The sequence below is a fragment of the Schistocerca piceifrons genome, chromosome 4 (genome assembly GCF_021461385.2).
Source record: "Schistocerca piceifrons isolate TAMUIC-IGC-003096 chromosome 4, iqSchPice1.1, whole genome shotgun sequence".
Lineage (NCBI taxonomy): Eukaryota > Metazoa > Arthropoda > Insecta > Orthoptera > Acrididae > Schistocerca > Schistocerca piceifrons.
Window position 1 is genome coordinate 807,639,791 of NC_060141.1, and position 23,658 is coordinate 807,663,448.

The following is a 23,658-nucleotide window of genomic DNA, read 5'->3' on the forward strand; positions in this document are numbered from 1 at the left end:
ATCCCTCGCTCCCTCACATTGACGAATTAACACAGCAATTGCGTCGCTATGAAATACTATGGGTTCTATGCACCTCCTTCTAAATTGAGTAACGTTTCTATGAAAACGACTGGATATTCTTTTGGGCCACGAATTTCTCCTGTCCGATGCACTTCTCCTTCTTTACTGCATTCCTCGCTCCCTCACATTGACTTATTAACACAGAGATTGTGTCGCTATGAAATACTATGCGTTCTTTGCATCTCCTTCTAAATTGAGTAACGTTTCTATGGAAACGACTGGATATTCTTTTGGGCCACGAGTTTCTCCTGTCCGATGCACTATTCCTCCTTTAACGCATCCCTCGCTCCCTCACATTGACGAATTAACACAGAAATAGCGTCTCTATGAAATACTATGGGTTCTATGCATCTCCTTCTAAATTGAGTAACGTTTCTATGGAAACGACTGGATATTCTTTTGGGCCACGAGTTTCTCCAGTCCGATGCACTATTCCTTCTTTAACGCATCCCTCGCCCTCTCACATTGACGAATTAAAACAGAAAATGCATCGCTATGAAATACTATGGGTTCTATGCATCTCCTTCTAAATTGAGTAACGTTTCTATGGAAACGACTGGATATTCTTTTGGGCCGTGAGTTTCCCCTGTCCGATGCACTATTCCTCCTTTAACGCATCCCCCGCTCCCTCACATTGACGAATTAACACAGAAATTGCGTCGCTAGGAGATACTATGGGTTCTATGACATCTCCTTCTAAATTGAGTAACGTTTCTATGGAAACGACTGGATATTCCTTGGGCCACGAGTTTCTCCTGCCCGATGCACTACTCCATCTTTACTGCATCCCTCGCTCCCTCACATTGACGAATTAACACAGCAATTGCGTCGCTATGAAATACTATGGGTTCTATGCACCTCCTTCTAAATTGAGTAACGTTTCTTTGGAAACGACTGGATATTCTTTTGGGCCACGAATTTCTCCTGTCCGATGCACTATTCCTTCTTTACTGCATCCCTAGCTCCCTCACATTGACTAATTAACACAGAAATTGTGTCGCTATAAAGTACTATGGGTTCTATGCATCTCCTTCTAAATTGAGTAATGTTTATATGGAAACGACTGGATTTTCTTTTGGGCCACGAGTTTCTCCTGTCCGATGCACTATTCCTTCTTTAACGCATCCCTCGCTCCCTCACATTCACGTATTAACACAGAAATAGCGTTGCTATGAAATACTATGGGTTCTATACATCTCCTTCTAAATTGGGTAACGTTTCTATGGAATCGACTAGATATTCTTTTGGGCCACGAGTTTCTCCTGTCCGATGCACTATTCCTTCTTTAACGCATCCCTCGCTCCCTCACATTGACGAATTAAAACAGAAATTGCATCGCTATGAAATACTATGGGTTCTATGCATCTCCTTCTAAATTGAGTAACGTTTCTATAGAAACGACTGGATATTCTTTTGGGCCACGAGTTTCTCAGGTCCGATTCACTATTCCTCCTTTAACGCATCCCCCGCTCCCTCACATTGACGAATTAACACAGAAATTGCGTCGCTATGAGATACTATGGGTTCTATGACATCTCCTTCTAAATTGAGTAACGTTTCTATGGAAACGACTGGATATTATTTTGGGCCACGAGTTTCTCCTGTCCGATGCACTATTCCTCCTTTAACGCATCCTTCGCTCCCTCACATTGACGAATTAACACAGAAATTGCGTCGCTATGAAATACTATGGGTTCTATGACATCTCCTTCTAAACTGAGTAACGTTTCTATGGAAACGACTGGATATTCTTTTGGGACACGAGATTCTCCTGTCCGGTGCACCATTCCTTCTTTACTGCATCCCTCGCTCCCTCACATTGACTAATTAACACAGAAATAGTGTCGCTATGAAATACTATTGGTTTCTATGCATCTCCTTCTAAATTGAGTTACGTTTCTATGGAAACGACTGGATATTCTTTTGGGCCACGAGTTATCTCCTGTCCGATGCACTATTCCTCCTTTAACGCATCCCTCGCTCCCTCACATTGACGAATTAACACAGAAATTGCGTCGCTATGAAATACTATGGGTTCTGTGACATCTCCTACTAAATTGAGTAACGTTTCTATGGAAACGACTGGATATTATTTGGGCCACGAATTTCTCCTGTCCGATGCACTATTCCTTCTTTACTGCAACCCTCGCTCCCTCACATTGACTAATTAACACGGAAATTGTGTCGCCATGAAATACTATGGGTTCTATGCATCTCCTTCTAAATTGAGTAACGTTTCTATGGAAACGACTGGATATTCTTTTGGGCCACGAGTTTCTCCTGTCCGATGTACTATTCCTCCTTTAACGCATCCCTCGCTCCCTCACATTGACGAATTAACACAGAAATTGCGTCGCTATGATATACTATGTGTTCTGTGACATCTCCTTCTAAATTGAGTAACGTTTCTATGGAAACGACTGGATATTATTTGGGAAACGAGTTTCTCCTGTCCGATGCACTATTCCTCCTTTAACGCATCCCTCGCTCCCTCACATTGACGAATTAACACAGAAATTGCGTCGCTATGAAATACTATGGGTTCTATGACATCTCCTTCTAAACTAAGTAATGTTTCTATGGAAACGACTGGATATTCTTTTGGGCCACGAGTTTCTCCTGTCCGATGCACTATTCCTTCTTTATTGCATACTTCGCTCCCTCACATTGACTAATTAACACAGAAAGTGTGTCGCTATGAAATACTATGGGTTCTATGCATCTCCTTCTAAATTGAGTAACGTTTCTATGGAAACGACTGGATATTCTTTTGGGACACGAGATTCTCCTGTCCGGTGCACTATTCCTTCTTTACTGCATCCCTCGCTCCCTCACATTGACTAATTAACACAGAAATAGTGTCGCTATGAAATACTATTGGTTTCTATGCATCTCCTTCTAAATTGAGTTACGTTTCTATGGAAACGACTGGATATTCTTTTGGGCCACGAGTTTCTCCTGTCCGATGCACTATTCCTCCTTTAACGCATCCCTCGCTCCCTCACATTGACGAATTAACACAGAAATTGCGTCGCTATGAAATACAATGGGTTCTGTGACATCTCATACTAAATTGAGTAACGTTTCTATGGAAACGACTGGATATTATTTCCGCCACGAGTTTCTCCTGTCCGATGCACTATTCCTTCTTTACTGCAACCCTCGCTCCCTCACATTGACTAATTAACATGGAAATTGTGTCGCTATGAAATGCTATGGGTTCTATGCATCTCCTTCAAAATTGAGTAATGTTTCTATGGAAACGACTGGATATTCTTTTGGGCCACGAGTTTCTCCTGTCCGATGCACTATTCCTCCTTTAACGCATCCCCCGCTCCCTCACATTGACGAATTAACACAGAAATTGCGTCGCTATTAGATACTATGGGTTCTATGACATCTCCTTCTAAATTGAGTAACGTTTCTATGGAAACGACTGGATATTCTTTTGGGCCACGAGTTTCTCCTGTCCGATGCACTATTCCTTCTTTAACGCATCCCTCGCTCCCTCACATTGACGAATTAAAACAGAAATTGCATCGCTATGAAACACTATGGGTTCTATGCATCTCCTTCTAAATTGAGTAACGTTTCTATAGAAACGACTGGATATTCTTTTGGGCCACAAGTTTCTCCTGTCCGATGCACTATTCCTCCTTTAACGCATCCCCCGCTCCCTAACATTGACGAATTAACACAGAAATTGCGTCGCTATGAGATACTATGGGTTCTATGACATCTCCTTCTAAATTGAGTAACTTTTCTATGGAAACGACTGGATATTCCTTTGGGCCACGAGTTTCTCCTGTCCGATGCACTATTCCATCTTTAACGGATCCCTCGCTCCCTCACATTGACGAATTAACACAGAAATTGCGTCATTATGAAATACTATGGGTCCTATGCATCTCCTTCTAAATTGAGTAACGTTTCTAATGGAAACGACTGGATATTCTTTTGGGCCACGAGTTTCTCCTGTCCGATGCACTATTCCTCCTTTAACGCATCCCTCGCTCCCTCACATTGACGAATTAACACAGAAATTGCGTCGCTATGAAATACTATGGGTTCTATGACATCTCCTTCTAAATTGAGTAACGTTTCTGTGGAAACGACTGGATATTCTTTTGGGCCACGAGTTTCTCCTGTCCGGTGCACTATTCCTTCTTTACTGTATCCCTCGCTCCCTCACATTGACTAATTAACACAGAAATAGTGTCGCTATGAAATACTATTGGTTTCTATGCATCTCCTTCTAAATTGAGTAACGTTTCTATGGAAACGACTGAATATTCTTTTGGGAAACGAGTTTCTCCTGTCCGGTGCACTATTCCTTCTTTACTGTATCCCTCGCTCCCTCACATTGACTAATTAACACAGAAATAGTGTCGCTATGAAATACTATTGGTTTCTATGCATCTCCTTCTAAATTGAGTAACGTTTCTATGGAAACGACTGAATATTCTTTTGGGCCACGAGTTTCTCCTGTCCGATCCACTATTCCTCCTTTAACGCATCCCCCGCTCCCTCACATTGACGAATTAACACAGAAATTGCGTCGCTATGAGATACTATGGGTTCTTTGCATCTCCTTCTAAATTGAGTAGCGTTTCTATGGAAACGGCTGGATATTCTTTTGGGCCACGAGTTTCTCCTGTCCGATGCACTATTCCTCCTTTAACGCATCCCTCGCTCACTCACATTGACGAATTAACACTGAAATTGCGTCGCTATGAAATACTATGGGTTCTATGACATCTCCTTCAAAATTAAGTAACGTTTCTATGGAAACGACTGGATATTCTTTTGGGCCATGAGTTTCTCCTGTCCAATGCACTATTCCTTCTTTACTGCATCCCTCGCTCCCTCACATTGACTAATTAACACAGAAATTGTGTCGCTATGAAATACAATGGGTTCAATGCATCTCCTTCTAAATTGAGTAACGTTTCTATGGAAACGACTGGATTTTCTTTTGGGCCACGAGTTTCTCCTGTCCCATGCACTATTCCTTCTTTAACGCATCCCTCGCTCCCTCACATTGACGAATTAACACAGAAATTGCGTCGCTATGACACACTATGGGTTCTATGCATCTCCTTCTAAATTGAGTAACGTTTCTATGGAAACGACTGGATATTCCTTTGGGCCACGAGTTTCTCCTGTCCGATACACTATTCCTCTTTTATCGCATCCCTCGCTCCCTCACATTGACGAATTAACACAGAAATTGCGTCGCTATGGGATACTATGGGTTCTATGACATCTCCTTCTAAATTGAGTAACGTTACTATGGAAACGAATGGATATTCTTTTGGGCCACGAGTTTCTCCTGTCCGATGCTCTATTCCATCTCTAACGCATCCCTCGCTCCCTCACATTGACGAATTAACACAGAAAATGCGTCGCTATGAAATACTATGGGTTCTATGCATCTCCTTCTAAATTGAGTAACGTCTCTATTTAAACGACTGGATATTCTTTTGGGCCACGCATTTCTCCTGTCCGATGCACTATTCCTTCTTTACTGCATCCCTCGCTCCCTCACATTGACTAATTAATACAGAAATTGTGTCGCTATGAAATACTATTGGTTCTATGCACCTCCTTCTAAATTGAGTAACGTTTCTATGGAAACGACTGGATATTCATTTGGGCCACGAGTTTCTCCTGTCCGATGCACTATTCCTTCTTTACTGCATCCCTCGCTCCCTCACATTGACTTATTACCACAGAGATTGTGTCGCTATGAAATACAATGGGTTCTATGCATCTCCTTCTATATTGAGTAACGTTTCTATGGAAACGACTGGATATTCTTTTGGGCCACGAGTTTCTCCTGTCCGATGCACTATTCCTCCTTTAACCCATCCCTCGCTCCCTCACATTGACGAATTAACACAGAAATTGCGTCGCTATGACGTACTATGGGTTCTGTGACATCTCCTTCTAAATTGAGTAACGTTTCTATGGAAACGACGGGATATTATTTGGGCCACGAGATTCGCCTGTCCTATGCACCATTCCTTCTTTACTGCATCCCTCGCTCCCTCACATTGACTAATTAACACAGAAATTGTGTCGCTATGAAATACTATGGGTTCTATGCATCTCCTTCTAAATTGAGTAACGTTTCTATGGAAACGACTGGATATTTATTTGGGCCACGAATTTCACCTGTCCGATGCACTATTCCTTCTTTAACGCATCCCTCGCTCGCTCACATTGACGAATTAACACAGGAATTGCGTCGCTATGAAGTACTATGGGTTCTATGCATCTCCTTCTAAATTGAGTAACGTTTCTATGGAAACGACTGGATATTCTTTTGGGCCACGAGTTTCTCCTGTCCGATGCACTATTCCTTCTTTAACGCATCCCTCGCTCCCTCACATTGACGAATTAAAACAGGAATTGCGTCGCTATGAAATTCTATGGGCTCTATGCGTCTCCTTCTACATTGAGTAACATTTCTATGGAAACGACAGAATATTCTTTTGGGCCACGTGTTTCTCCTCTCCGATGCACTATTCCTTCTTTACTGCATCCCTCGTTCCCTCATATTGACTAATTAACACAGGAATTGTGTCGCTATGAAAAACTATGGGTTCTATGCATCTCCTTCTAAATTGAGTAACGTTTCTATGGAAACGACTGGATATTCTTTTGGGGCACGAGTTTCTCCTATCCGATGCACTATTCCTTCTTTACTGCATCCCTCGCTCCCTCAAATTGACTAATTAACACAGAAATTGTGTCGCTATGAAATACAATGGTTTCTATGCATCTCCTTCTAAATTGAGTAACGTTTCTATGGAAACGACTGGATATTCTTTTGGGCCACGAGTTTCTCCTGTCCGATGCACTATTCCTTCTTTAACGCATCCCACGCTCCCTCACACTGACGAATTAACACAGAAATTGCGTCGCTAGAAATACTATGGGTTCTATGCATCTCCTTCTAAATTGAGTAACGTTTCTATGGAAACGACTGGAAATTCTTTTGGGCCACGAGTTTCTCCTGTCCGACGCACTATACCTCCTTTAACACATCCCTCGCTCCCTCACATTGAGGAATTAACACAGAAATTGCGTCGCTATGAAATACTATATGTTCTATGGTATCTCCTTCTAAATTGAGTAACGTTTCTATGGAAACGACTGGATATTCTTTTGGGCCACGAGTTTCTCCTGTCCGATGCACTATTCCTACTTTAACGCATCCCTCGCTCCCTCACACTGACGAATTAACACAGAAATTTCGTCGCTATAAATACTATGGGTTCTATGACATCTCCTTCTAAATTGAGTAACGTTTCTATGAAAACGACTGGATATTCTTTTGAGCCACGAGTTTCTCCTGTCCGATGCACTATTCCTTCTTTACTGCAACCCTCGCTCCCTCACATTCACTAATTAACACAGAGATGGTGCCGCTATGAAATACTATGGGTTCAATGCATCTCCTTCTAAATTGAGTAACGTTTCTATGGAAACGACTGGATATTCTTTTGGGCCTCTAGTTTCTCCTGTCCGATGCACTATTCCTCCTTTAACACATCCCTCGCTCCCTCACATTGAGGAATTAACACAGAAATTGCGTCGCTATGAAATACTATATGTTCTATGGTATCTCCTTCTAAATTGAGTAACGTTTCTATGGAAACGACTGGATATTCTTTCGGGCCACGAGTTTCTCCTGTCCGATGCACTATTCCTACTTTAACGCATCCCTCGCTCCCTCACACTGACGAATTAACACAGAAATTTCGTCGCTATAAATACTATGGGTTCTATGACATCTCCTTCTAAATTGAGTAACGTTTCTATGAAAACGACTGGATATTCTTTTGGGCCACGAGTTTCTCCTTTCCGATGCACTATTCCAACTTCAACGCATCCCTCGCTCCCTCACATTGACGAATTAACACAGAAATTGCGTCGCTATGAAATACTATGGGTTCTATGCATTTCCTTCTAAATTCAGTAACGTTTCTATGGAAACGACTGGATATTCTTTTGGGCCACGAGTTTCTCCTGTCTGATGCACTATTCCTCTTTTAACGCATCCCTCGCTCCCTCACATTGACGAATTAACAATGAAATTGCGTCGGTATGAAATACTATGGGTTCTATGCATCTCCTTCTAAATTGAGTAACGTTTCTATGGAAACGACTGGATATTTTTTGGGCCACGAGTTTCTCCTGTCCGATGCACTATTCTTCCTTTAACGCATTCCTCGCTCCCTCACATTGACGACTTAACACAGAAATTGCGTCGCTATGAAATACTATGGGTTCTATGAGATCTCCTTCTAAATTGAGTAATGTTTCTATGGAAACGACTGGATATTCTTTTGGGCCACGAGTTTCTCCTGTCCGATGCACTATTCCTCTTTTAACGCATCCCTCGCTCCCTCACATTGACGAATTAACACAGAAATTGCGTCGCTATGAAATACTATGGGTTCTATGCATTTCCTTCGAAATTGAGTAACGTTTCTATGGAAACGACTGGATATTCTTTTGGGCCACGAGTTTCTCCTGTCCGATGCACTATTCCTCCTTTAACGCAACCCTCGCTCCCTCACATTGACGAATTAACACAGAAATTGCGTCGCAATGAAATACTATGGGTTCTATGCATCTCCATCTAAATTGAGTAACGTTTCTATGGAAACGAATGGATATTCTTTTGGGCCACGAGTTTCTCCTGTCCGATGCACTATTCCTTCTTTACTACATCCCTCGCTCCCTCACATTGAATAATTAACACAGAAATTCTGTCGCTATGAAATACTATGGGTTCTATGCACCTCCTTCTAAATTGAGTAACGTTTCTATGGAAACGACTGGATATTCTTTTGGGCCACGAGTTTCTCCTGTCCGATGCACTATTCCTACTTTACGGCATCCTTCGCTCCCTCACATTGACTAATTAACACAGAAATTCTGTCGCTATGAAATACTATGGGTTCTATGCATCTCCTTCTAAATTGAGTAACGTTTCTATGGAAACGAACGGATATTCTTTTGGGCCACGAGTTTCTCCTGTCCGATGCACTATTCCTCCTTTAACGCATCCCTCGCTCCCTCATATTGACGAATTAACACAGAAATTGCGTCGCTATGAAATACTATGGGTTCTATGACATCTCCTTCTAAATTGAGTAACGTTTCTATGGAAGCGACTGGATATTCATTTGGGCCACGAGTTTCTCCTGTCTGATGCACTATTCCTTCTTTATTGCATACCTCGCTCCCTCACGTTGACTAATTAACACAGAAATTGTGTCGCTATGAAATACTATTGGTTCTATGCACCTCCTTCTAAATTGAGTAACGTTTCAATGGAATCGACTGGATATTCTTTTGGGCCACGAGTTTCTCCTGTCCGATGCACTATTCCTTCTTTACTGCATCCCTCGCTCCCTCACATTGACTTATTAACACAGAGATTGTGTCGCTATGAAATACTATGGGTTCTATGCATCTCCTTCTATATTGAGTAACGTTTCTATGGAAACGACTGGATAATCCTTTGGGCCACGAGTTTCTCCTGTCCGATGCACTATTCCTCCTTTAACCCATCCCTCGCTCCCTCACATTGACGAATTAACACAGAAATTGCGTCGCTATGACGTACTATGGGTTCTGTGACATCTCCTTCTAAACTCAGTAACGTTTCAATGGAAACGACTGGATATTATTTGGGCCACGAGATTCGCCTGTCCGATGCACCATTCTTTCTTTACTTCATCCCTCGGTCCCTCACATTGACTAATTAACACAGAAATTGTGTCGCTATGAAATACTATGGATTCTATGCATCTCCTTCTAAATTGAGTAACGTTTCTATGGAAACGACTGGATATTCCTTTGGGCCACGAGTTTCACCTGTCCGATGCACTATTCCTTCTTTAACGCATCCCTCGCTCCCTCACATTGACGAATTAAAACAGGAATTGCGTCGCTATGAAATACTATGGGTTCTATGCGTCTCCTTCTACATTGAGTAACATTTCTATGGAAACGACAGAATATTCTTTTGGGCCACGTGTTTCTCCTGTGCGAAGCACTATTCCTCCTTTAACGCATCCCTCGCTCCCTCACATTGACGAATTAACACAGAAATTGCGTCGCTATAAGATACTATGGGTTCTATGACATATCCTTCTAAATTGAGTAACGTTTCTATGGAAACGACTGGATATGCTTTTGGGCCACGAGTTTCTCTTGTCCGATGCACTATTCCTTCTTTACTGCATCCCTCGCTCCCTCACATTGACTAATTAACACAGAAATTGTGTCGCTATGAAATACTATGAGTTCTATGCCATCTCCTTCTAAATTGAGTAACGTTTCTATGGAAACGACTGGATAATCTTTTGGGCCACGAGTTTCTCCTCTCCGATGCACTATTCCTCTTTACTGCATCCCTCGCTCCCTCATATTGACTAATTAACACAGGAATTGTGTCGCTATGAAATACTATGGGTTCTATGCATCTCCTTCTAAATTGAGTAACGTTTCTATGGCAACGACTGGATATTCTTTTGGGCCACGAGTTTCTCCTGTCCGATGCACTATTCCTTCTTTACTGCATCCCTCGCTCCCTCACATTGACTAATTAACACAGAAATTGTGTCGCTATGAAGTACAATGGTTTCTATGCATCTCCTTCTAAATTGAGTAACGTTTCTATGGAAACGACTGGATATTCTTTTGGGCCACGAGTTTCCCCTGTCCGATGCACTATTCCTCCTTTAACGCATCCCTCGCTCCCTCACATTGACGAATTAACACAGATATTGCGTCGCTATAAAATACTATGGGTTCTATGCATCTCCTCCTAAATTGAGTGACGTTTCTATGGAAACGACTGGATATTCTTTTGGGCCACGAGTTTCTCCTGTCCGATGCACTATTCCTCCTTTGACGCATCCCTCGCCCCTCACATTGACGAATTAACACAGAAATTGCGTCGCTATGAAATACTATGGGTTCTATGACATCTCCTTCTAATTTGAGTATCGTTTCTATGGAGTCGACTGTAAATTCTTTTGGGCCACGAGTTTCTCCTGTCCGATGCACTATTCCTTTTTTAACGCATCCCTCGCCCCTTCACATTGACGAATTAACACAGAAATTGCGTCGCTATGAAATACTATGGGTTCTATGCATCTCCTTCTAAATTGAGTAACGTTTCTATGAAAACTACTGGAGATTCTTTTGGGCCACGAGTTTCTCCTGTCCGATGCACTATTCCTTCGTTAACGCATCCCTCGCTCCCTCACACTGACGAATTAACACAGAAATTGCGTCGCTATGAAATACTATCGGTTCTATGCATCTCCTTCTAAATTGAGTAACGTTTCTATGGAAACGACTGGATATTCTTTTGGGCCACGAGTTTCTCCTGTCCGACGCACTAATCCTCCTTTAACACATCCCTCGCTCCCTCACATTGACGAATTAACACAGAAATGGCGTTGCTATGAAATACTATATGTTCTATGGTATCTCCTTCTAAATTGAGTAACGTTTCTATGGAAACGACCGGATATTCTTTTGGGCCACGAGTTTCTCCTGTCCGATGCACTATTCCTACTTTAACGCATCCCTCGCTCCCTCACATTGACGAATTAACACAGAAATTTCGTCGCTATTAATACTATGGGTTCTATGACATCTCCTTCTAAATTGAGTAACGTTTCTATGAAAACGACGGGATATTCTTTTGGGCCACGAGTTTCTCCTGTACGATGCACTATTCCTTCTTTACTGCAACCCTCGCTCCCTCACATTGACTAATTAACACAGAGATTGTGTCGCTATGAAATACTATGGGTTCTATGCATCTCCTAAATTGAGTAACGTTTCTATGGAAACGACTGGATATTCTTTTGGGCCTCTAGTTTCTCCTGTCCGATGCACTATTCATTCTTTACTGCATCCCTCGCTCCCTCACATTGACTAATTAACACAGAAATTGTGTCGCTATGAAATACTATGGGTTCCATGCATCTCCTTTTAAATTGAGTAACGTTCCTATGGTGACGATTGGATATTCTTTTGGGCCACGAGTTTCTCCTGTCCGATGCACTATTCATTCTTTACTACATCCCTCGCTCCCTCACATTGACTAATTAACACAGAAATTCTGTCGCTATGAAATACTATGGGTTCTATGCATCTCCTTCTATATTGAGTAACGTTTCTATGGAAACGACTGGATATTCTTTTGGGCCACGAGTTTCTCCTGTCCAATGCACTATTCCTACTTTACTGCATCCCTCGCTCCCTCACATTGACTAATAAACACAGAAATTCTGTCGCTATGAAATACTATGGGTTCTATGCATCTCCTTCTAAGTTGAGTAACGTTTCTATGGAAACGATTGGATATTCTTTTGGGCCTCGAGTTTCTCCTGTCCGATGCACTATTCCTCCTTTAACGCATCCCTCGCTCCCTCATATTGACAAATTAACACAGAAATTGCGTCGCTATGAAATACTATGGGTTCTATGACATCTCCTTCTAAATTGAGTAACGTTTCTATGGAAGCGACTGGATATTCTTTTGGGCCACGAGTTTCTCCTGTCGATGCACTATTCCTTCTTTATTGCATACCTCGCTCCCTCACGTTGACTAATTAACACAGAAATTGTGTCGCTATGAAATACTATGGGTTCTATGCATCTCCTTCTAAATTGAGCAACGTTTCTGTGGAAACGACTGGATATTCTTTTGGGACACGAGTTTCTCCTGTCCGGTGCACTATTCCTTCTTTACTGCATCCCTCGCTCCCTCACATTGACTAATTAACACGGAAATAGTGTAGCTATGAAATACTATAGGTTTCTATGCATCTCCTTCTAAATTGAGTAACGTTTCTATGGAAACGACTGGATATTCTTTTGGGCCACGAGTTTCTCCTGTCCGATTCACTATTCCTCCTTTAACGCATCCCTCGCTCCCTCACATTGACGAATTAACACAGAAATTGCGTCGCTATGAAATACTATGGATTCTATGACATCTCCTTCTAAATTGAGTAACGTTTCTATGGAAACGACTGGATATTAATTTGGGCCACGAGTTTCTCCTGTCCGATGTACTATTCCTTCTTTACTGCATCCCTCGCTCCCTCACATTGACTAATTAACACAGAAATTGTGTCGCTATGAAATACTACGGGTTCTAAGCATCTCCTTCTAAATTGAGCAACGTATCTGTGGAAACCACTGGATAATCTTTTGGGGCACGAGTTTCTCCTGTCCGATGCACTATTCCTTCTTTACTGCATCCCTCGCTCCCTTACATTGACTAATTAACACAGAAATTGTGTCGCTATGAAATACTATGGGTTCTATGCATCTCCTCCTAAATTGAGTAACGTTTCTATGGAAACGACTGGATATCCTTTTGGGCCACGAGTTTTTCCTGTCCGATGCACTATTCCTCTTTTAACGCATCCCTCGCTCCCTCACATTGACGAATTAACACAGAAATTGCGTCGGTATGAAATACTATGGGTTCTATGCATCTCCTTCGAAATTGAGTAATGTTTCTATGGAAACGACTGGATATTCTTTTGGGCCAAGAGTTTCTCCTGTCCGATGCACTATTCATCCTTTAACGCATCCCTCGCTCGCTCACATTGACGAATTAACACAGGAATTGCGTCGCTATGAAGTACTATGGGTTCTATGCATCTCCATCTAAATTGAGTAACGTTTCTATGGAAACGACTGGATATTCTTTTGGGCCACGAGTTTCTCCTCTCCGATGCACTATTCCTTCTTTAACGCATCCCTCGCTCCCTCACATTGTCGAATTAAATCAGGAATTGCATCGCTATGAAATACTATGGGTTCTATGCGTCTCCTTCTACATTGAGTAACATTTCTATGGAAACGACAGAATATTCTTTTGGGCCACGTGTTTCTCCTGAGCGAAGCACTATTCCTCCTTTAACGCATCCCTCGCTCCCTCACATTGACGAATTAACACAGAAATTGCGTCGCTATGAGATACTATGAGTTCTATGACATTTCCTTCTAAATTGAGTAACGTTTCTATGGAAACGACTGGATATGCTTTTGGGCCACGAGTTTCTCTTGTCCGATGCACTATTCCTTCTTTACTGCATCCCTCGCTCCATCACATTGACTAATTAACACAGAAATTGTGTCGCTATGAAATACTATGAGTTCTATGCATCTCCTTCTAAATTGAGTAACGTTTCTATGGAAACGACTGGATATTCTTTTGGGCCACGAGTGTCTCCTGTCCGATGCACTATTCCTCCTTTAACGCATCCCTCGCTCCCTCACATTGACGAATTAACACAGAAATTGCGTCGCTATGAAATACTATGTGTTCTATGACATCTCCTTCTAAATTGAGTAACGTTTCTATGGAAACGACTGGATATTCTTTTTAACCCCGAGTTTCTCCTGTCCGATGCACCATCCCTTCTTTAACGCATCCCTCGCTCCCTCACATTGACTAATTAACACAGAAATTGTGTCGCTATGAAATACAATGGTTTCTATGCATCTCCTTCTAAATTGAGTAACGTTTCTATGGAAACGGCTGGATATTCTTTTGGGCCACGAGTTTTCCCTGTCCGATGCACTATTCCTCCTTTAACGCATCCCTCGCTCCCTCACATTGACGAATTAACACAGAAATTGCGTCGCTATGAAATACTACGGGTTCTATGCATCTCCTCCTAAATTGAGTGACGTTTCTATGGAAACGACTGGATATTCTTTTGGGCCACGAGTTTCTCCTGTCCGATGCACTATTCCTCCTTTAACGCATCCCTCGCTCCCTCACATTGACGAATTAACACAGAAATTGCGTCGCTATGAAATACTATGGGTTCTATGACATCTCCTTCTAATTTGAGTATCGTTTCTATGGAATCGACTGTAAATTCTTTTGGGCCACGAGTTTCTCCTGTCCTATGCACTATTCCTTTTTTAACGCATCCCTCGCTCCTTCACATTGACGAATTAACACAGAAATTGCGTCGCTATGAAATACTATGGGTTCTATGCATCTCCTTCTAAATTGAGTAACGTTTCTATGAAAAGTACTGGATATTCTTTTGGGCCACGAGTTTCTCCTGTCCGACGCACTAATCCTCCTTTAACACATCCCTCGCTCCCTCACATTGACGAATTAACACAGAAATGGCGTTGCTATGAAATACTATATGTTCTATGGTATCTCCTTCTAAATTGAGTAACGTTTCTATGGAAACGACTGGATATTCTTTTGGGCCACGAGTTTCTCCTGTCCGATGCACTATTCCTACTTTAACGCATCCCTCGCTCCCTCACATTGACGAATTAACACAGAAATTTCGTCGCTATAAATACTATGGGTTCTATGACATCTCCTTCTAAATTGAGTAACGTTTCTATGAAAACGACGGGATATTCTTTTGGGCCACGAGTTTCTCCTGTACGATGCACTATTCCTTCTTTACGGCAACCCTCGCTCCCTCACATTGACTAATTAACACAGAGATTGTGTCGCTATGAAATACTATGGGTTCTATGCATCTCCTAAATTGAGTAACGTTTCTATGGAAACGACTGGATATTCTTTTGGGCCTCTAGTTTCTCCTGTCCGATGCACTATTCATTCTTTACTGCATCCCTCGCTCCCTCACATTGACTAATTAACACAGAAATTGTGTCGCTATGAAATACTGTGGGTTCTATGCATCTCCTTCTAAATTGAGTAACGTTTCTATGGAAACGACTGGATATTAATTTGGGCCACGAGTTTCTCCTGTCCGATGTACTATTCCTTCTTTACTGTATCCCTCGCTCCCTCACATTGACTAATTAACACAGAAATTGTGTCGCTATGAAATACTATGGGTTCTAAGCATCTCCTTCTAAATTGAGTAACGTATCTGTGGAAACGACTGGATAATAATTTGGGCCACGAGTTTCTCCTGTCCGATGCACTATTCCTCCTTTAACGCATCCCTCGCTCCCTCACATTGACGACTTAACACATAAATTGCGTCGCAATGAAATACTATGTGTTCTATGCATCTCCTTCTAAATTGAGTAACGTTTCTATGGAAACGAATGGATATTCTTTTGGGCCACGAGTTTCTCCTGTCCGATGCACTATTCCTTCTTTACTGCATCCCTCGCTCCCTGACATTGACAAATTAACACAGAAATTGTGTCGCTATGAAATACTATGGGTTCCATGCATCTCCTTTTAAATTGAGTAACGTTTCTATGGTGACGATTGGATATTCTTTTGGGCCACGAGTTTCTCCTGTCCGATGCACTATTCATTCTTTACTACATCCCTCGCTCCCTCACATTGACTAATTAACACAGAAATTCTGTCGCTATGAAATACTATGGGTTCTATGCATCTCCTTCTAAATTGAGTAACGTTTCTATGGAAACGACTGGATATTCTTTTGGGCCACGAGTTTCTCCTGTCCGATGCACTATTCCTACTTTACTGCATCCCCCGCTCCCTCACATTGACTAATTAACACAGAAATTCTGTCGCTATGAAATACTATGGGTTCTATGCATCTCCTTCTCAGTTGAGTAACGTTTCTATGGAAACGATTGGATATTCTTTTGGGCCACGAGTTTCGCCTGTCCGATGCACTATTCCTCCTTTAACGCATCCCTCGCTCCCTCATATTGACAAATTAACACAGAAATTGCGTCGCTATGAAATACTATGGGTTCTATGACATCTCCTTCTAAATTGAGTAACGTTTCTATAGAAGCGACTGGATATTCTTTTGGGCCACGAGTTTCTCCTGTCCGATGCACTATTCCTTCTTTATTGCATACCTCGCTCCCTCACGTTGACTAATCAACACAGAAATTGTGTCGCTATGAAATACTATGGGTTCTATGCATCTCCTTCTAAATTGAGCAACGTTTCTGTGGAAACGACTGGATATTCTTTTGGGACACGAGTTTCTCCTGTCCGGTGCACTATTCCTTCTTTACTGCATCCCTCGCTCCCTCACATTGACTAATTAACACAGAAATAGTGTAGATATGAAATACTATGGGTTTCTATGCATCTCCTTCTAAATTGAGTAACGTTTCTATGGAAACGACTGGATATTCTTTTGGGCCACGAGTTTCTCCTGTCCGATTCACTATTCCTCCTTTAACGCATCCCTCGCTCACTCACATTGACGAATTAACACAGAAATTGCGTCGCCATGAAATACTATGGGTTCTATGACATCTCCTCCTAAATTGAGTAACGTTTCTATGGAAACGACTGGATATTAATTTGGGCCACGAGTTTGTCCTGTCCGATGTACTATTCCTTCTTTACTGCATCCCTCGCTCCCTCACTTTGACTAATTAACACAGAAATTGTGTCGCTATGAAATACTATGGGTTCTAAGCATCTCCTTCTAAATAGAGTAACGTATCTGTGGAAACGACTGGATAATCTTTTGGGCCACGAGTTTCTCCTGTCCGATGCACTATTCCTTCTTTACTGCATCCCTCGCTCCCTTACATTGACTAATTAACACAGAAATTGTGTCGCTATGAAATACTATGGGTTCTATGCATCTCATACTGAATTGAGTGACGTTTCTATGGAAACGACTGGATATTCTTTTGGGCCACGAGTTTCTCCTGTCCGATGCACTATTCCTTCTTTAACGCATCCCTCGCTCCCTCACATTGACGAATTAACACAGAAATTGCGTCGCTATGAAATACTATGGGTTCTATGCATCTCCTTCTAAATTGAGTAACGTTTCTATGGTAACGACTGGATATTCTTTTGGGCCCCGAGTTTTTCCTGTCCGATGCACTATTCCTCTTTTAACGCATCCCCCGCTCCCTCGCATTGACGAATTAACACAGAAATTGCGTCGGTATGAAATACTATGGGTTCTATGCATCTCCTTCGAAATTGAGTAATGTTTCTATGGAAACGACTGGATATTCTTTTGGGCCACGAGTTTCTCCTGTCCGATGCACTATTCCTCCTTTAACGCATCCCTCGCTCCCTCACATTGACGACTTAACACAGAAATTGCGTCGCAATGAAATACTATGTGTTCTATGCATCTCCTTCTAAATTGAGTAACGTTTCTATGGAAACGAATGGATATTCTTTTGGGTCACGAGTTTCTCCTGTCCGATGCACTATTCCTTCTTTACTGCATCCCTCGCTCCCTGACATTGACAAATTAACACAGAAATTGTGTCGCTATGAAATACTATGGGTTCCATGCATCTCCTTTTAAATTGAGTAACGTTTCTATGGTGACGATTGGATATTCTTTTGGGCCACGAGTTTCTCCTGTCCGATGCACTATTCATTCTTTACTACATCCCTCGCTCCCTCACATTGACTAATTAACACAGAAATTCTGTCGCTATGAAATACTATGGGTTCTATGCATCTCCTTCTAAATTGAGTAACGTTTCTATGGACACGACTGGATATTCTTTTGGGCCACGAGTTTCTCCTGTCCGATGCACTATTCCTACTTTACTGCATCCCTCGCTCCCTCACATCGACTAATTAACACAGAAATTCTGTCGCTATGAAATACTATGGGTTCTATGCATCTCCATCTAAGTTGAGTAACGTTTCTATGGAAACGATTGGATATTCTTTTGGGCCACGAGTTTCTCCTGTCCGATGCACTATTCCTCCTTTAACGCATCCCTCGCTCACTCATATTGACAAATTAACACAGAAATTGCGTCGCTATGAAATACTATGGGTTCTATGACATCTCCTTCTAAATTGAGTAACGTTTCTATGGACACGACTGGATATTCTTTTGGGCCACGAGTTTCTCCTGTCCGATGCACTATTCCTTCTTTACTGCATCTCTCGCTCCCTCACATTGACTAATGAACACAGAAATTGTGTCGCTATGAAATACTATGGGTTCTATGCATCTCCTTCTAAATTGAGCAACGTTTCTGTGGAAACGACTGGATATTCTTTTGAGACACGAGTTTCTCCTGTCCGGTGCACTATTTCTTCTTTACTGCATCCCTCGCTCCCTCACATTGACTAATTAACACAGAAATAGTGTAGCTATGAAATACTATGGGTTTCAATGCATCTCCTTCTAAATTGAGTAACGTTTCTATGGAAACGACTGGATGTTCTTTTGGGCCACGAGTTTCTCCTGTCCGATTCACTATTCCTCCTTTAACGCATCCCTCGCTCACTCACATTGACGAATTAACACAGAAATTGCGTTGCTATGAAATACTATGGGTTCTATGACATCTCCTTCTAAATTGAGTAACGTTTCTATGGAAACGACTGGATATTAATTTGGGCCACGAGTTTCTCCTGTCCGATGTACTATTCCTTCTTTACTGCATCCCTCGCTCCCTCACATTGACTAATTAACACAGAAATTGTGTTGCTATGAAATACTATGGGTTCTAAGCATCTCCTTCTAAATTGAGTAACGTATCTGTGGAAACGACTGGATAATCTTTTGGGCCACGAGTTTCTCCTGTCCGATGCACTATTCCTTCTTTACTGCATCCCTCGCTCCCTTACATTGACTAATTTACACAGAAATTGTGTCGCTATGAAATACTATGGGTTCTTTGCATCTCCCTCCTAAATTGAGTAACGTTTCTATGGAAACGACTGGATATTCATTTGGGCCACGAGTTTCTCCTGTCCGATGCACTATTCTTCCTTGACTGCATCCCTCGCTCACTCACATTGACTAATTAACACAGAAATTGTGTCGCTATGATATACTATGGGTTCTATGCATCTCATACTGAATTGAGTGACGTTTCTATGGAAACGATTGGATATTCTTTTGGGCCACGAGTTTCGCCTGTCCGATGCACTATTCCTTCTTTAACGCATCCCTCGCTCCCTCACATTGACGAATTAACACAGAAATTGCGTCGCTATAAAATACTATGGGTTCTATGCATCTCCTTCTAAATTGAGTAACGTTTCTATGGAAACAACTGGATATTCTTTTGGGCCACGCGTTTCTCCTGTCCGATGCACTATACCGTCTTTACTGCATCCCTCGCTCCCTCACATTGACTAATTAACACAGAAATTGTGTCGCTAAGAAATACTATGGGTTCTATGCATCTCCTGCTAAATTGAGTACCGTTTCTATGGAAACGAATGGATATTCTTTTGGGCCACGAGTTTCTCCTGTCCGATTCACTATTCCTCCTTTAACGCATCCCTCGCTCACTCACATTGACGAATTAACACAGAAATTGCGTCGCTATGAAATACTATGGGTTCTATGACATCTCCTTCTAAATTGAGTAACGTTTCTATGGAAACGACTGGATATTCTTTTGGGCCACGACTTTCTCCTGTCCGATGCACTATTCCTTCTTTACTGCATCTCTCGCTCCCTCACATTGACTAATTAACACAGAAATTGCGTCGCTATGAAATACCATGTGTTCTATGCATCTCCTTCTAAATTGAGTAACGTCTCTATGGAAACGACTGGATATTCCTTTGGTTCACGCGTTTCTCCTGTCCGATGCACTATTCCGTCTTTACTGCATCCCTCGCTCCCTCACATTGACTAATTAACACAGAAATTGTGTCGCTATGAAATACTATGGGTTCTATGCATCTCCTGCTAAATTGAGTAACGTTTCTATGGAAACGACTGGATATTCTTTTGGGCCACGAGTTTCTCCTGTCCGATGCACTATTCCTTCTTTACTGCATCCCTCGCTCCCTCACATTCACTTATTAACACAGAGATTGTGTCGCTATGAAATACTATGGGTTCTATGCATCTCCTTCTAAATTGAGTAACGTTTCTATGGAAACGACTGGTTTCGGCCACGAGTTTCTCCTGTCCGATGCACCATTCCTTCTTTACTGCATCCCTCGCTCCCTCACATTGACTAATTAACACAGAAATTGTGTCGCTATGAAATGCTATGGGTTCTATGCATCTCCTTCCAAAGTGAGTAACGTTCCTATGGAAACGACTGGATATTCTTTTGGGCCACGAGTTTCTCCTGTCCGATGCACTATTCCTTCTTTAACGCATCCCTCGCTCCCTCAAATTGACGAATTAACACAGAAATTGCGTCGCTATGTAATACTATGGGTTCGATGCATCTCCTTCTAAATTGAGTAACGTTTCTATGGAAACGATTGGATATTCTTTTGGGCCACGAGTTTCTCCTGTCCGATGCACTATTCCTTCTTTACTGCATCCCTCGCTCCCTCACATTGACTAATTAACACAGAAATTGTGTCGCTATGAAATACTATGGGTTCTATGCATCTCCTTCTAAATTGAGTAACGTTTCTATGGAAACGACTGGTTTGGGCCACGAGTTTCTCCTGTCCGATGCACTATTCCTTCTTTACTGCATCAGTCGCTCCCTCACATTGACTAATTAACACAGAAATTGTGTCGCTATGAAATGCTATGGGTTCTATGCATCTCCTTCTAAATTGAGTAACGTTCCTACGGAAACGACTGGATATTCTTTTGGGCCACGAGTTTCTTCTGTCCGATGCACTATTCCTTCTTTAACGCATCCCTCGCCATCTCACATTAACGAATTAACACAGAAATTGCGTCGCTATGAAATACTATGGGTTCGATGCATCTCCTTCTAAATTGAGTAACGTTTCAATGGAAACGATTGGATACTCTTTTGGCCACGAGTTTCTCCTGTCCGATGCACTATTCCTTCTTTAACGCATCCCTCGCTCCCTCACATTCACTTATTAACACAGAGATTGTGTCGCTATGAAATACTATGGGATCTATGCATCTCCTTCTAAATTGAGTAACGTTTCTATGGAAACGACTGGATATTCTTTTGGGACACGAGTTTCTCCTGTCCGATTCACTATTCCTCCTTTAACGCATCCCTCGCTCACTCACATTGACGAATTAACACAGAAATTGCGTCTCTATGAAATACTATGGGTTCTATGACATCTCCTTCTAAATTGAGTAACGTTTCTATGGAAACGACTGGATATTCTTTTGGGCCACGAGTTTCTCCTGTGCGATGTACTATTCCTTCTTTACTGCATCCCTCGCTCCCTTACATTGACGAATTAACACAGAAATCGCGTCGCTATGAAATACTATGGGTTCTATGCATCTCCTCCTAAATTGAGTAACGTTTCTATGGAAACGACTGGATATTCTTTTGGGCCACGAGTTTCTCCTGTCCGATGCACTATTCCTCCTTTAACGCATCCCTCGCTCCCTCACATTGACTAATTAACACAGAAATTGTGTCGCTATGAAATACTATGGGTTCTATGCATCTCCTTCTAAATTGAGCAACGTTTCTGTGGAAACGACTGGATATTCTTTTGGGAAACGAGTTTCTCCTGTCCGGTGCACTATTCCTTCTTTACTGCATCCCTCGCTCCCTCACATTGACTAATTAACACAGAAATAGTGTAGCTATGAAATACCATGGGTTTCTATGCATCTCCTTCTAAATTGAGTAACGTTTCTATGGAAACGACTGGATATTCTTTTGGGCCACGAGTTTCTCCTGTCCGATTCACTATTCCTCCTTTAACGCATCCCTCGCTCACTCACATTGACGAATTAACACAGAAATTGCGTCGCTATGAAATACTATGGGTTCTATGACATCTCCTTCTAAATTGAGTAACGTTTCTTTGGAAACGACTGGATATTAATTTGGGCCACGAGTTTCTCCTGTCCGATGTACTATTCCTTCTTTACTGCATCCCTCGCTCCCTCACATTGACTAATTAACACAGAAATTGTGTCGCTATGAAATGCTATGGGTTCTATGCATCTCCTTCCAAATTGAGTAACGTTCCTATGGATACGACTGGATATTCTTTTGGGCCACGAGTTTCTCCTGTCCGATGCACTATTCCTTCTTTAACGCATCCCTCGCTCCCTCAAATTGACGAATTAACACAGAAATTGCGTCGCTATGTAATACTATGGGTTCGATGCATCTCCTTCTAAATTGAGTAACGTTTCTATGGAAACGATTGGATATTCTTTTGGGCCACGAGTTTCTCCTGTCCGATGCACTATTCCTTCTTTACTGCATCCCTCGCTCCCTCACATTGACTAATTAACACAGAAATTGTGTCGCTATGAAATACTATGGGTTCTATGCATCTCCTTCTAAATTGAGTAACGTTTCTATGGAAACGACTGGTTTGGGCCACGAGTTTCTCCTGTCCGATGCACTATTCCTTCTTTACTGCATCAGTCGCTCCCTCACATTGAATAATTAACACAGAAATTGTGTCGCTATGAAATGCTATGGGTTCTATGCATCTCCTTCTAAATTGAGTAACGTTCCTACGGAAACGACTATATATTCTTTTGGGCCACGAGTTTCTTCTGTCCGATGCACTATTCCTTCTTTAACGCATCCCTCGCCATCTCACATTGACGAATTAACACAGAAATTGCGTCGCTATGAAATACTATGGGTTCGATGCATCTCCTTCTAAATTGAGTAACGTTTCTATGGAAACGATTGGATATTCTTTTGGCCACGAGTTTCTCCTGTCCGATGCACTATTCCTAA